General features: G+C 38.5%; 1 protein-coding gene across 16 annotated transcripts in view; it reads left to right on the top strand.

The window, feature by feature from the left end:
• Positions 1-13,716, top strand: part of Luzp1 (leucine zipper protein 1) — a 98,664-nt gene that overhangs the window by 43,870 nt on the left and 41,078 nt on the right. The window contains exon 1 of one of the 16 annotated variants that reach the window (XM_071617474.1): positions 7,433-7,453. The exons of the other annotated variants lie outside the window; for them this stretch is intronic. The gene's annotated coding sequence lies outside the window, so the exon portion shown is untranslated. Of the gene's footprint in view, positions 1-7,432; positions 7,454-13,716 lie in introns of those variants that run through there. 16 annotated transcript variants of the gene reach the window in all.

Below are 13,716 nucleotides of genomic sequence, written 5' to 3'. Positions count from 1 at the left end.
TGGTTGTTTTTATTTTATCTGTTTAGTGATTAGAAGAACCCATTAAGGTGTGAGTGGTAATTTGTGATTTTTAGTTTTTTTTAAAAAGTGATATTTAAGAGAAAATTCATGAAATTAAGACATATGGGGGAGTACTAACTGCTCCTGAGTCATACCACAAAGTATTAGAAGAGTTCACAAAGAGTTTCTTTAATTTTTTTTTTTTAGTTGTAGTTAGACATAATACCTTTATTTATTTATTTTATGTGGTACTGAGGATCGAACCCACACGTGCTAGGCGAGTGCCCTGCTGCTTAGCCACAACACCAGTCCAGGAGTTGTTTTTTTTGGTTTGTTTGATACTATATAGCCACTTGACTCCTGTAAACTTGATCTTGTGAAGAGGTGTGGTATGGTAGAAGATGCCCGAGTTGGGAGTCTAGGTCTAATTTGGCTTCAAGTCTCCATATCTTCTCTTTGGCACTTATTTACCGCATCTTTAAAATGAAAGACCAGCTGGGTGCAGTTCTGCACACCTGTAATCCTAGTCACTTGGGAGGCTGAGGCAGAAGGATCATAAATTCAAGGTCAGTCTGAGCAATTTAGCAAGACCTTTTCTCAGAATAAAAAAGGTTTGGGGATGTGGCTTAGTGGTTAAGTGCCCCTGGGTTCATCCTGGGAGCCAAAATAAATAAGTAAATATAAATGAATGAATGAATGAATGAAATCAAAAGGCTGGACTGGATGATTGCTCTCCAAAGATCTTTCCAACTCTGATATTCTGTGATTTCATGAATTCTAGGAAGGTTCTGACCCTTTGAAGGGTTGCAGTAGCATGCAGTTTTTGTTCTGTTGTATAGTTAGATTCTGCACTGGAACTCATCACAGTACTCCTTGGGTGGTCTCAGGTTTAAGTTTTTGTTTTTCTTTTTTCCCCAGGAGAAATGTTTCTGAGAGCATAGACTTTATAGATAAATCAGTTTTTGTTTATTTGTTTAAAAAGAGATGGTGGAATGTTTAAAAATAAGAGTAAGAGAAGATTACTTGAAACTTGGATCTGTAGGAAGTGAGAAAATTACTTGAAACTTGGATCTGTAGGAAATAATTACTGTCCATCCCAAGTGACTATTCTAGATAAGAAATATCTTGTTGGGGGGCTGGGGCTGTAGCTCAGCGGCAGAGTGCTTGCCTAGCACGCATGAAGTACTGGGTTCGATCCTCAGCACCACATAAAAATAAATAAAATAAAGGCATTCTGTCCATCTACATCCACAAAAAAAGAAAAAATTTAAAAAAAAAGAAATATCTTGTTGGGTCTGTATAGGGTGGTAACAGCATTGTGGCATTTTTCTGATATTATTGCAAAGAACAAAGAAGTTCAAAGTCCATAGTTAATTTTTGCTTTGGTAAGAGGAGTACTGGCTCACTTATAGGCTTGAGAGCTGGGAGAGCTATGGAGAACAGTTTTCTAGCATCCTTAGAACTCTCACTTCTTAGTGATATGATCTGAGTCCCTCTATCAGCCCTACATGACTGGAAAATTGGCAATTCAAGCTTAACTTGTCTTAAATGATGAAAGTTTATTTCCCTTGAAAAAGTAATTTCAACCCCAGGATACCCTAATGATTCTTGTAGGGTACACAGGGCTATTTGGACATGTGTGTCTCCAGAGTAGGCTTAATGGCTGTGTTTTAAGGTGAAGAAACAAGCACAGTCTGGGTTTGTACTGGAAGCCATTTGCCCTTATGCTGTATTCTAGGTGGGTGGGGCTCTTTCCATTCCTGCCTGAATGAAAAGCATTTAGCTGACTTCCTGATCATGCCCTATCTTGTCCTTCAGTTTTTCTTTGCTGTAGCTCAGCTTTTCTTCCAGTGTGGTTCTATACAAGGCAGAAACCTTGTGTGTGTGTGTGTGTGTGTGTGTGTGTGTGTGTGTGTGTGTATATATATATATATGAAGCTCTGCATGTGTTTGTTTATCTGAAGGGAAACTTTAAATGCACAAGTTAGGAGTTTAGGTCTCTTGCTCTGTTCTCAGGGCAGATTAGCAGGAATAGTGGGGAATATAGGGAAGGTGTGGAGACTTGCATGTAATAAGATGTTCTAGGGCTGGGGATTTGGCTCAGTTAGTAGAGTGCTTGCCTTGCATGCACAAGGCCTGGGTTCAATCCCCAGCACTACAAAAAATAAAAATAAAGAAAGTTTTTTGGGCTGGGGATGTGGCTCAAGCAGTAACGCGCTCGCCTGGCATGCGCGGGGCGCTGGGTTTGATCCTCAGCACCACATAAAAATAAAGATGTTGTGTCCACGGAAAACTGAAAAATAAATATTAAAAAATTCTCTTTCATTCTCTCTCTTTAAAAAAATAGTTAATGACTATTTAATAGTTAATAGTAGGGTGGTGAAGAGATAATTAAAAAAAAAATGGGCTGGGGATGTGGCTCAAGCGGTATTGCGCTCGCCTGGCATGCGTGCGGCCAGGGTTCGATCCTTAGCACCACATACAAAGATGTTGTGTCTGCCGAAAACTAAAATAAATAAATAAATATTAAAATTCTCTCTCTAAAATAAAAAAAAAAGATGCTCTAGATGAAGTATTTGAGGAAATAGAACTTTGGATTGCTGACAGGGCATAAATACTTGAGGATTGCTCCTGTTTTGATAAATAGGTTATTTTTAGTTTTCAGAAAACTAAGAAAACATCAGCATATTGGAATCTCGCAGTCATGTTTGTAACTTAACCTAATCGGCTTAGGCTATTCCAGAAAAGTGTCAGATGGCATACTCATTTCCTCCAAACCCTTAGTACTGCATGGCTTTACTGCAGCAATCCTGTGGCTGGGCTTCAGGGCATTGTTAATGGTAAGTAATGGGTGAAGGGGGTGAGCTACTGCTGGTTGAGATGCTGGCCTAAGGAGAGAGAACTTGAATGCTGGTTCTCTTGGGCTGTAGATGTCTGCTGTAGATGTAAGGTGGTACTTAAATCCAGAGTGTTTGACTTAATGGCACTCCAGGTATGACTGGGTGAAACTGCCTTAGATCCTTATTTGCTATTTTTTCAATTTACTTGACATTCTCTACACATCTCTTCTGGTTTTTGTCCTGGATATTTTGCTTGCTATAGTAGTTTTCTTTTTAAAAAAATTTTTTAAAAATATATTTTTAGTTGTAGTTGGACACTGTACCTTTATTTTATTTATTTATATGTGGTGCTGAGGATTGAACCCAGCGCCTCGCACACGCTAGGTGAACACTCTACTGCTGAGCCACAACCCTAGCCCCGCCATAGTAGTTTTTGATGGATTTAAAGTTCTCAGTTATCATTCACACAGCACACCCTTATTGAGTGCCCACTCACATGTGTGCCTGGCTCTATTGCAAGTGTTCAGTGTCCTTTGGTTGTTTCTTAGAGATTATAAATTTTATGTTATTTTGTTAGTCATTTAAAGTATTTTAATTTTAAAATTTGTTTTTATGTGGTGCTGAGGATTGAACCCAGGGCCTTGCATGTGCTAGGCAAGCACTCTACTGCTGAGCCACAACCCCAGCCCTGACTTTAGCTATTGAAGGATTTAGAATGGCCACACTGAATCAGCTGTGCATAACTAACCGCCTAAGTGCTCAGGGGCTATTTGATCAGTAGGGTTTACATCTTCCTGCTAGAGCATGTTTTGCTTTAAGTTGTTTAGCTTTTTACACAAAGATGTAAGCCAGCAGTTTATTACTATGGCTGTTTTCAGTGTTGGGAAATTTTCTTCTTGGGCTGACCTTATTTTTTATGTAAAACATAATAAAAAATAGTTTACATAAATGATCTTCATGGGGACAAGGAAAACTTAAGCGTTTAGTAAAACAGTAGCAGCTTGGTGGACTGATTCATCTTATTTGGAGAGGCCAGGGACATGGAAGTATTGATCCTTTCCTACCTCTTCTGGGCACCGAAGAAAGAATACAAGTGAAAGCCCTTCTTCACTTGCTGTAGCTTGCAACAAATTATTTAAACTTTGAGCCTCAGTTTCCTCACATAAAATAGATTTGATAATGCCATCTTAGGGAGGGTTGTTGTGAGCATTGAGTATGGGTATGAAAATACTTTGAGCTAAGATACTGTGTTAGCATTAGATATTTATGTGATATATTATTATTATGAGATAATATGTAAACATTAGATACTAGGATATTTCTTCCTCCTCCTTTTCCCCTCCACCATTAACTCCTCCTCCTTTATTGTTTGCAGTACTGGGTATTGAACCCAGGAGCAACATTCCCAGCCCTTGTTGTTTTGTTTTTATTTTGAGAAAGGGTCTCACTACCAGGCTGGTCTTGAATTCCTGGACTAAAGTGATTCTCTTGCCTCAGCTTTTTGAGTCGCTAGGAGGTATATTATTCAGGGAATAAGAGGTATGGACTTCTGAAGTCCCTGTCTGTACATCTTCTAGGGACCCTGAATTTCAAATGATTCTGGACATTCTAGAATCTGGACTACTTTTACTGGGTGTTATTAAGGAAAATAATATTATTTAATGTTATTTGAAAGGATGTACATTTAGAAGATGAATTATTCCTCTACGTTAAGTACAAGCACACATAATTTTCATCAATTTAGCCATTGAACATTTACAGACATGCCAAGTTCTATGCATGTGCTTGGATTTGAAATGAAATACATAACCCTAGCCTTTCAGGAGCTCAAGGTTTGGTGCTGGAGTTAAACAGGTAGACAATTATAATACAAAATGATAAGTGCTATGCTAGTAAACCTAGGGTCTGTTGAAAGGACTTGTTCCTACTTGATTCCTCTCAACTGCCTCTTCAGATGTTGTTTAAAAGCTGTTAGAGATCCCAGTGAAGCCTGGTGAAATGGGGCAATTTGCCCAAGTTCACACAATAGTTAGTCATTTACAAAGCTGGAGCTAAGATCCGAGCTGTGCTACCAGTTGGCACTTTCACCCATGTTCTTAGTTTGATCAGCACTAACTTTTGTCTTTTCTCCTCAGCTTGGATCTTTACTTTTTTCAAGTGTTTTCCTGTCTCCTGCTCTGCCCTGTTGTCTTTTAGCTTCTGTTCTTATACCCTTCTTCTATAAGAGGAAGAACCTTCCATTCTTATAATAGTAACCTCATAGTTACTATTGCATTGGAAATAGGAAGAACAGGGAGTCTTAAATTTGAGTTCGTTGAGGTAGAAGAATGGTTTTTAGTATTGACTACACATTAGAATGCTTACAGAACTTTTTACTAAATACTGATATCCAAAATTTTGATTTTTATTCTCATATTTGTTCGCTCATGACTGATGTACAGAAATTATTCAATGAATTTTTTTTCCCCTGGGGCCTGAAACCCAGGGTGTTTTATCATTGAGCTACACATTCCCTAGTCCTTTTTTTGGTGTGTGTGTAGGGGGTGCGGGTACTGGGGGTTGAACTCAGGGGTACTGCACCACTGAGCCACATCCCCAGCTCTATTTTGTATTTTATTTAGAGACAGGGTCTCACTGAGTTGCTTAGCACTTTGCTTTTGCTGAAGCTGGCTTTGAAATCATGATCCTCAGCCTCCTGAACTGCTGGGATTACAGGTGTGCGCCACCGTACCAGGCTTCCCAGTCCTTTTTATTTTTCATTTTGAGACAGAGTGTCGATAAGTTGCCCAGCTGGACTTGAACTTTGCGATCCTCCTGCCTCAGGCTCCCTAGTCTCTGGGATTACAGGCCAATGTCATTGTACCTAACTAGCTCTCAATGCATACACACACACACACACACACACACACACACACACACACACACACACACAGAGTTATGTAAAGATTACTCAAAAGATGAAAGATCACTAGAGTACAGGGAAAGGAAGAGGGAGAGGGAGGAATGGAGAGAAAGGGGAAGCACTGGGGACTGAATTATAGCAAATTATATTCCACGCTTGTATAATTATGTCAAAATGAACTCTAATATTATATTATGGAAATGAACTAATAAAAAAAAAAGAGAGACAACCCATATCAAGGTATGTAACAGATTAAGACAGAACATTTTCAGACTTCTAGAAAGCTCCCTTGCTACTCTTTCTCATCCATACTGGCTACCCAAGTAGCTATTTTTTTAGTTGTAGATAGACACAATACTTTTATTTTATTTATTTATTTTTATGTGGTGCTGAGGATTGAACCCAGTGCCTTACACATGCTAGGCAAACGCTCTACTGCTGAGCCACAACCCCAGCCCCCACCTACCCTGTTTTTATTAACTAGTTTTGTCTATTCTTGAATTTCATATAGAGCCAAGACAGTATGTACTGTATGTACTATCTTGGTTTTGGCCTTTTTTTTTTGTTCAGTGTCTTATTAGACATTCATATATGTTATGTGTAGCAATATATAATATTACATTGTGTCTGTACCACAGTTACATATTAATTCTGTTGATGGACATTTGGGATCTTATCAGTTTGGGCTATATGAGAAGATGCTGTGAGCATCTTTTATTGTTGTACATGTCTTGTGAACTTACTCATTTCTCTTGAGTATATACTAAGGAATAGGATTGCTGGGTCATGTGTTCAGCTTTGGTAGATATTACCAAACAGTTTATATTAAATATTAGCATTAGCATTAAACATTTTCTAAATTATAAAGAATTTTAAAAATACTCTAAATTAGGGAGGCTAATAAAAATGAATCTGGGGCTGTGGACATAGCTCAGCTTGTAGAGTGCACCCCCCCCAAAAAAAAAAAAAAAAATCTTGTACATATTTAGATTTAGTAGTTTTAAAGATTTTACCACTTCATGTGTTCCTTTTTTGTTTGTTTTTTGAAGCATTTTAAAGAAAATCCTAGATATTATGTCATTTTAGTCTACATACTTCCATGTGCATCATTCATTATGGACATTTTCTCACATAACCATAATGCCATTATTTATAAAATTAACAAATCTTTAACAACACTTAATTCCTAGTTCATAATAATTTTTTCTTGACTATCTCAAAAATATCCTCATAGTTTGTTAGAATAAGAATCCAACAAAAACCCACATGATATAGTACCTTGTTATTTTCCCCCAAGTTTCATCTAGAGCAACTCCTCTTCTGCTGCTCCCTCCTTTATTTTACTTATTTGTATGTGGTGCTGAGGATCGAACCCAGTGCCTCACATGTGTGAGGCAAGTGCTTTGCCACTGAGCCTCAGTCGTAGCCCTGCCTCCCTCCTTTTTGATGTCATTGACTTGCTGCAGAAATTGGCTTACTTGTCAGATGGTGATGTTTGAAAGCTCCCCAGGTTTCCCTAATATTTAGCCTGAGACAGGATAAATAGGAGTATGTATTTCAGGACTTTTTTTTTTTTTTTTTTTTTTGAGACAAAGCCTTGTCTTTCTGTGTTACCAAGGCTAGAGTCCTGATCTCAAGCAGTTGCCTCCTGAATAGCTGAGATTACAGATAACATGCCACCTTGCCTGTCCAGCCCATTGTTAAAAAGAGGGTAAGGCGTAGTATAGGATATAAATATTGTATGTGTAATTAAAGCTATCATGACAGATTAGAGCATGAACATCTTTTATGGTAGAAGTGGGAGGTGGCAGTAGAAATGGTAAGATACTCCAAGAAAGAGTGAGAACTAAGGTACTAGGTTCCCATTTGTCTCTCCATTAATTTCACTTTTAAGAATTAGACTCTGAAGAGAAAAAGCAGATATAATTTCTTTCTTGTAAAGGTTCTTTTCTTGTATAGACCATAAGATCTTTTTAATTAGCTGAAACAAAACAGATTTGGAAAATAGGTCATTCACAACAATCTAGATATTTATGACTTATGAGAGGAAACTTTAAGGGATTAAGAAATTAAGTTTGTCTACAGAGTAGGGAGGAAATGTTAAAATACTTATGCACGGGCTGGGGTTGTTGCTCAGTGGAAGAGTGTCTGTCTAGCATGTGTGAGGCACTGGGTTTGATTCTCAGCACCACATACAAATAAATAAAATAAAGGCCCATCAACAACTAAAAAATATTCTAAAAAATACTTATGCAGGCAGGAGATTGTCATGTCCTAAGATAGATGAGAATAAAGTAAAACCAGTGATAGCTTTCTATAGTAGGAGACCTTAGAGTAATTTCTCCTAGTTTGTGCCAAGCACCTTGTAGCAATTGGCTATTGTACACTCTGCTCTCTTTACCTACTGGGGGTCAAATTCTACTTTCTTTTTTTTTTTTTGGTACCGGGGCACTTGACCATTGAGCCACATTCCCACATTCTTATTTTAACTCATCAGATTTAAGTGCTTCACAGTTTTTATGGAAAAGTGATGTTGGTCACTAGCATAGACTAAAGTGATATATGCAGTCAGGAAACCTGGGGAAGGATAGTACTTATGCTTTGGCTTTGAGGTACTGTGGAATCATAGATTGTCAGTTCTAGAAGGGCCCTTGAGTTCTTGGATTTTACCCAGCCTGCCCCACTTGCATTCTTCTTCTTCTTCTTCTACTACTACTTCTTCCTCTTCCCCTTCCTCCTCCTCTTCTTCCTCCTCTTCTTCCTCCTCCTCCTCCTTCCTTCTTCTTCTTCTTTCTTTTTCCTTCTTCCAGGTATTAAACCCAAAGGTGCTTAACCACTGAGCCATGTCCTCAGCCCTTTTTTATATTTTATTTAGAGACAGGATCTCGCTGAGTTGTGAAAGCTGGCTTTCAGCTCGAGTTCCTCCTGCCTCAGCCTTCTGAGCTTCTGCGATTACAAATGTGCACCACCACACCCAGCCACATTCTACTTTTTTTTTTGGTACCAGGGCACTTGACCACTGAGCCACATTCCCAGCCCTATTTTGTATTTTATTTAGAGACAGGGTCTCACTGAGTTGCTTAGTGCCTCACTTTTGCTGAGGCTGGCTTTGAACTTGTGATCCTCCTACCTCAGCCTCCCGAGCCTCTGGGATTACAGGCATGTGCCACTGTGCCTGGCCCACATTCTACTTGTTTTTTTTTTAGTTTTCGGCGGATACAACATCTTTGTTGAAAGATGTGTCCGTTTTCGGCGGACACAACATCTTTGTTTGTATGTGGTGCTGAGGATCGAACCCGGGCTGCACACATACCAGGCGAGCGCGCTACCGCTTGAGCCACATCCCCAGCCCCCATTCTACTTCTTAATTAACTTTCATTTACCTATTTTCAACAATTATGAACATATGATCAATATTTTTTTATTATACACCTGTCCACTTAATCCCCATTCCATTCTTCCTTCCTAGCCACCTCGTGCCTGCTAAGCAGTGCACTGAGCACATTCCCCAGGCCTCATCTTGTATTTTCAAGCAAATTCCAAATATCATATAATTTCATCTGTTTGTTATATATGTATATACATGATTTATACATATACTTTTTTTTTTTTGTACCAGGGATTGAAACTGGGGGCTTTTCTTTTTAAAAAACATACAGAAGGGGTATTCGTTATCTGTTGTTATGTGGCAAAATTTAGCAGCATAAAATAATATACATGATATCATAGCTTCTGTGGATTCAGAACCTGGGCATGGTTAACTGTGTCCTCTGCATCAGAGTCTCACACAAGACTGCAGTCAAAGTTTCAGCCAGGATTAGTCTTCTCAGGGTATGACTAGGGAAGGACAGGTACCTGTGGTACCACAAATAAAAAAGAAAGAAAATTACTAAAGTAAAGTCAAGTCACTTCTAAGATCAGGATACAAAAAAAATATTTCTTTCTTACTAATGTGGGCTTGTGCACACTCATGTACTTGCTCTCAGTCTCCCTCTTTTGCTCTTTTTATCTCTTCCTTGCTTTGATGAAGCCATTTGCTATGCTAGAGAATTCTCACGCCAAGCAACTGATTGATGGTGGCCTTGGTCTACCAACCAGCAAGGAACTGAAACCTCAGTTCAACTGCTAGAGAAGACTGACTGAATCCTGTTAAAAATCACTGAGTGAACTTGGAAGCAGGTCCTATCCTTCCCCAGTCAATACCCTAAGAAGACTGCAATCCTGGCTGACATTATAAAAAGGAAAGATGACAAAGTTGGAGAGAACATAAAGATAAAAAGATTCTTTAAAAGCATATCAACCAATCATAATGTAAAGATCTTAAATGAATACTGATTCAAATAAATGACAAAAAATTATTACATTAATGAGACAACTGAAATTTGAAAAATGAAATGTTTAATGATGTTTATAAATTCTGACCAATTTTTGATGTGACCTTAAAATTATGGCGTTTTTTAATTTTAAAAAGTATATGTGGAGGAGGCTGGGTTATGGTTCAATGGTAGAGCGCTTGCCTAGGATGGGCGAGGACCTAGGCTCGATCCTCAATACCACATTTAAAAAAAAAAAGTATGTGTGCAGCCTGGCAAGGTGGCTCACACCTATAATCCCAACGTCTCTAGAGGCTGAGTCAGGAGGATCACAAGTTCAAAGCCAGTCACTTAGCGAGGTGCCAAGCAACTCAGTGAGACCCTGTCTCTAAATAAAATATAAAAAGGGCTGTGTATTTCATACTGTGTCAAGCCTTTAAAAAAAAAAAATATATATATATATATATATATTCGTAGTTGTACACATTATTTATTTTTATGTGGTGCTGAGGATCGAACGCAAGGCCTTGCACATGCGAGGCGAGTGCTCTACCTCTGAGCCATAACACCAGCCCCTATGTCAAGCCTTTGGAGACACAAAAGTAGTAGAGAAGAATAAGAAGAAAGATTTTCATTGTTGTGTGGTATGGATAATAAGTGCAATAAATGAGAAATTAGCACTAAGTTAATTCAATAAGTACTTTTTGAATACTTTGTATGTGTAAAAATAACTAAGTGCTGTGGAGAATATAAAACTCAGTGGAACAGCCTCTTATTTTTGCTCTTAAGAGAGTACCATCAAATTAAAACCATGATGCAAGGTAGACCGTGGAAATTACTCAAGTAGAGAGACATTGACAAAATGTTAGACATTGACAAATGTTAGTACCAAAAGTGTAGTTAGAGTTATCAAGTCTAGTGGTCTTTGGTCGGGGGACATGGAACCATATGGTCAGAGCTAAGTCCAAGTAAACTTGCTAAAATAAGGAAATCAAGTAAAATTGGGAAGATAATTAGGGAGAGGAGGATTTTGCCGCAGTCTGGCTGGGCACAAATCACGAGCCACTGAAGCAGGAACAAACTTTATTTCTGAACCCCACCAGCACACTCCACACACGCTTCCCGGGAATTCTCCCGAACCACGCAGCTCCTCTAGGAACCAACAACCGGAAATTCCTCTTCCGGAAATCCCTCCTCTTGCACTTCCCCAACCAATGGGAACTCTCCAGGAATCCCCACAAGAACTCCAAAGTAGCGCGAGAACTCCAAAGTAGCAGGCTGAGGGGGACAGTAAAGGTCTAATATACAACTGAATCAATCCAGCATCATCTTAATGGCTTGCCTCTGAACCAATACTATTGGCAAAATGCCATGCGTCATCCCGACTGGGCTGTGGCCCTCAACAGGTTTTGAGTTGGAAACAGGCAGCCTTGGCTTACAGAATATTCCAGAACTGATGGCTTTCTAAGTGAAACTTAACACCCAAACTGGCCAAAGGTAGACTAGATCTGCTTTGTGTATTTATAATATAACAATAACCATGTTTTATAGTGTACAAAGTACTTATTTCATTTGATCCTTATGGGATATATTTTCATATCTGTTTTACAAATGAGGAAACTTTAATTCAGAGAATTTAATATTCCTACAAGGGTCACAGAACTAGTAAATTAGAGAGATAAGACTAGAATTTAGGATTCAGCTACCTACATTACTACATAGTATGTGTGTGAATAAAAAGCTGTTTTGTTTTTAATGCTGAAGATGATCAACTTGAAAAACAATCAAATTATTTCTAGTGGAAATGTGCAAGTTAGTTTCTCAGGATTTCTATTTCCAAAGACTTCCAGATACACCTAAACAAAGGGAAACAAACTAAATAAAAATATGTAAGGTTTAATTAGAATGGTGATGAAAAGAAGACTGAATTTATGTAGACCTTATGTGTTTGGGCGCTTAATGTATATTTTTAGGCAATCCTTAAAACAGTCCCATGAAGTTGGGTATAATCTGTATATATAGTTGATGAAACAGGTTGTAAAGTTTAATCATCAAAACTGCCATGTGACTGAATTAAAGTTGGGACCCAGAGCCTTTTAATTTCAAAACTGTGTTTGCTATTTCTATTATACTATGTTGCTAGGCAGGGTAGGAGAGAAAGTGAAGTGGAGACAAAGTGACATTCTTTAGAGGCTATAGAATGGAAAGACAATTTTGGCGGTAGAAATAACAATGACTCCACAAAATGTCTTCAAATTAAAATGAGAAACAGCAGAAAACCTTTCTTACTCAGACTCTCTATTATGTACACCCCACAGTTCTATTCTTATACCTAGGTAAAATATATGGAAACCATATTTACCCTTCATTGGAATAAGGGAGATAATACACACACACACACACACACAGAGAAATATATATAAATAAAACTTATAGTTTGATCCTGTGGGCACTTTGTCATCAGTCCAAGCAAAATCACACATTCCATGTTGAATGTGAGGGTAAAAAAGATTTGAAAGCTTTAGATGACCTGTACCTACTAAGTTTTGCAGCTTGTGTCTGTGATATGCTAGGGTGATGCCCCATTAAACAAAAACAAATGAAAAACCCTTTCCTCAACTCTGTCTTCTCTTTGTCACCTTCACTTTCCAGGCAAACTGTTCTAAAAAGCTATCTGTATTCACTGCCTCATTCCACTCCAGTCTGCCTCTCCACTCATATCATTTCAATATAACACTTCTTACTAAGGTCATTAATGTCTTCCACCAAGCTGAATTCAACAGACATCTGTACTCTAATTTCCTCACTGTTGACTGCTCATTCCTTCAAGAAGTACTCTTCTCTTGACTTCAGTGACATAACATTTGCTGTCCTATTTTTCCTCCTACTTTTCTCTTGTTTTGCGGACTCATCCTCATTTCTAAACTATTAAATCGTTACTCTCCCAGGCCCTCCTCTCTTCTCTTAGTAGACCTTCTCCCTGGGTGATCTCAGTCTATGTCACTGGGTTTAGTAACTTCACCTCTGTGGATATGACTCTTAATTTATGTCTCCACATCTGCAGCCCAGATCACTCTTCTGGGCTATAGACCTTCTGTTTATTGTCATTCAGGCACTCTTCTTGGTTCTGGGTATATAGTGATGAGCTAGTGGTTACAAGGGAAGAGACAAGCAATAAACAAACAAGATATCAATTAAGGTTGATGGTAAAGTGAGACTAAATCATGGTGATATATTAGAGACTGAGAGCTACTTTAGGTTGGCTGGTCAAGGCTTTACTGAGGTGGTAAAGTTTATGCTGACCTTTGAATGACTAAAAGGGGCCAGCTTGTAAAAAGGGAAGGGGGAATAGCTAGTGCAAAGGCGCTAGACAAGAATAAGCAGTGAATGTGCATGAAACAGGAAGTGAGGAAAAGAGCTGGTAGGAAACGAGGTCAGAGAGTAGGTAGGGAGCCAGAATCTTATAGGGCCTCATAGGCTATGGAGAAGCTTTGGATTAATCTAAGTGAAATGGAAAGCCATTGAAGCATTTGAAGTTGTTGCAGCAACTGTCAGCTTGCTACACTATGGTCTAAATGTTTACTCTTTACTTTCTGTAGTTCTAAAGATAATGGTTTGTGAGCCAGTACTGATTTGTGGATTTCATTCTGAGTAGCATTCT

The sequence above is a fragment of the Marmota flaviventris genome, chromosome 10, assembly GCF_047511675.1.
Source record: "Marmota flaviventris isolate mMarFla1 chromosome 10, mMarFla1.hap1, whole genome shotgun sequence".
NCBI classification, from domain to species: Eukaryota; Metazoa; Chordata; class Mammalia; order Rodentia; family Sciuridae; genus Marmota; species Marmota flaviventris.
This window is presented reverse-complemented; position numbering and strand designations above follow the sequence as displayed.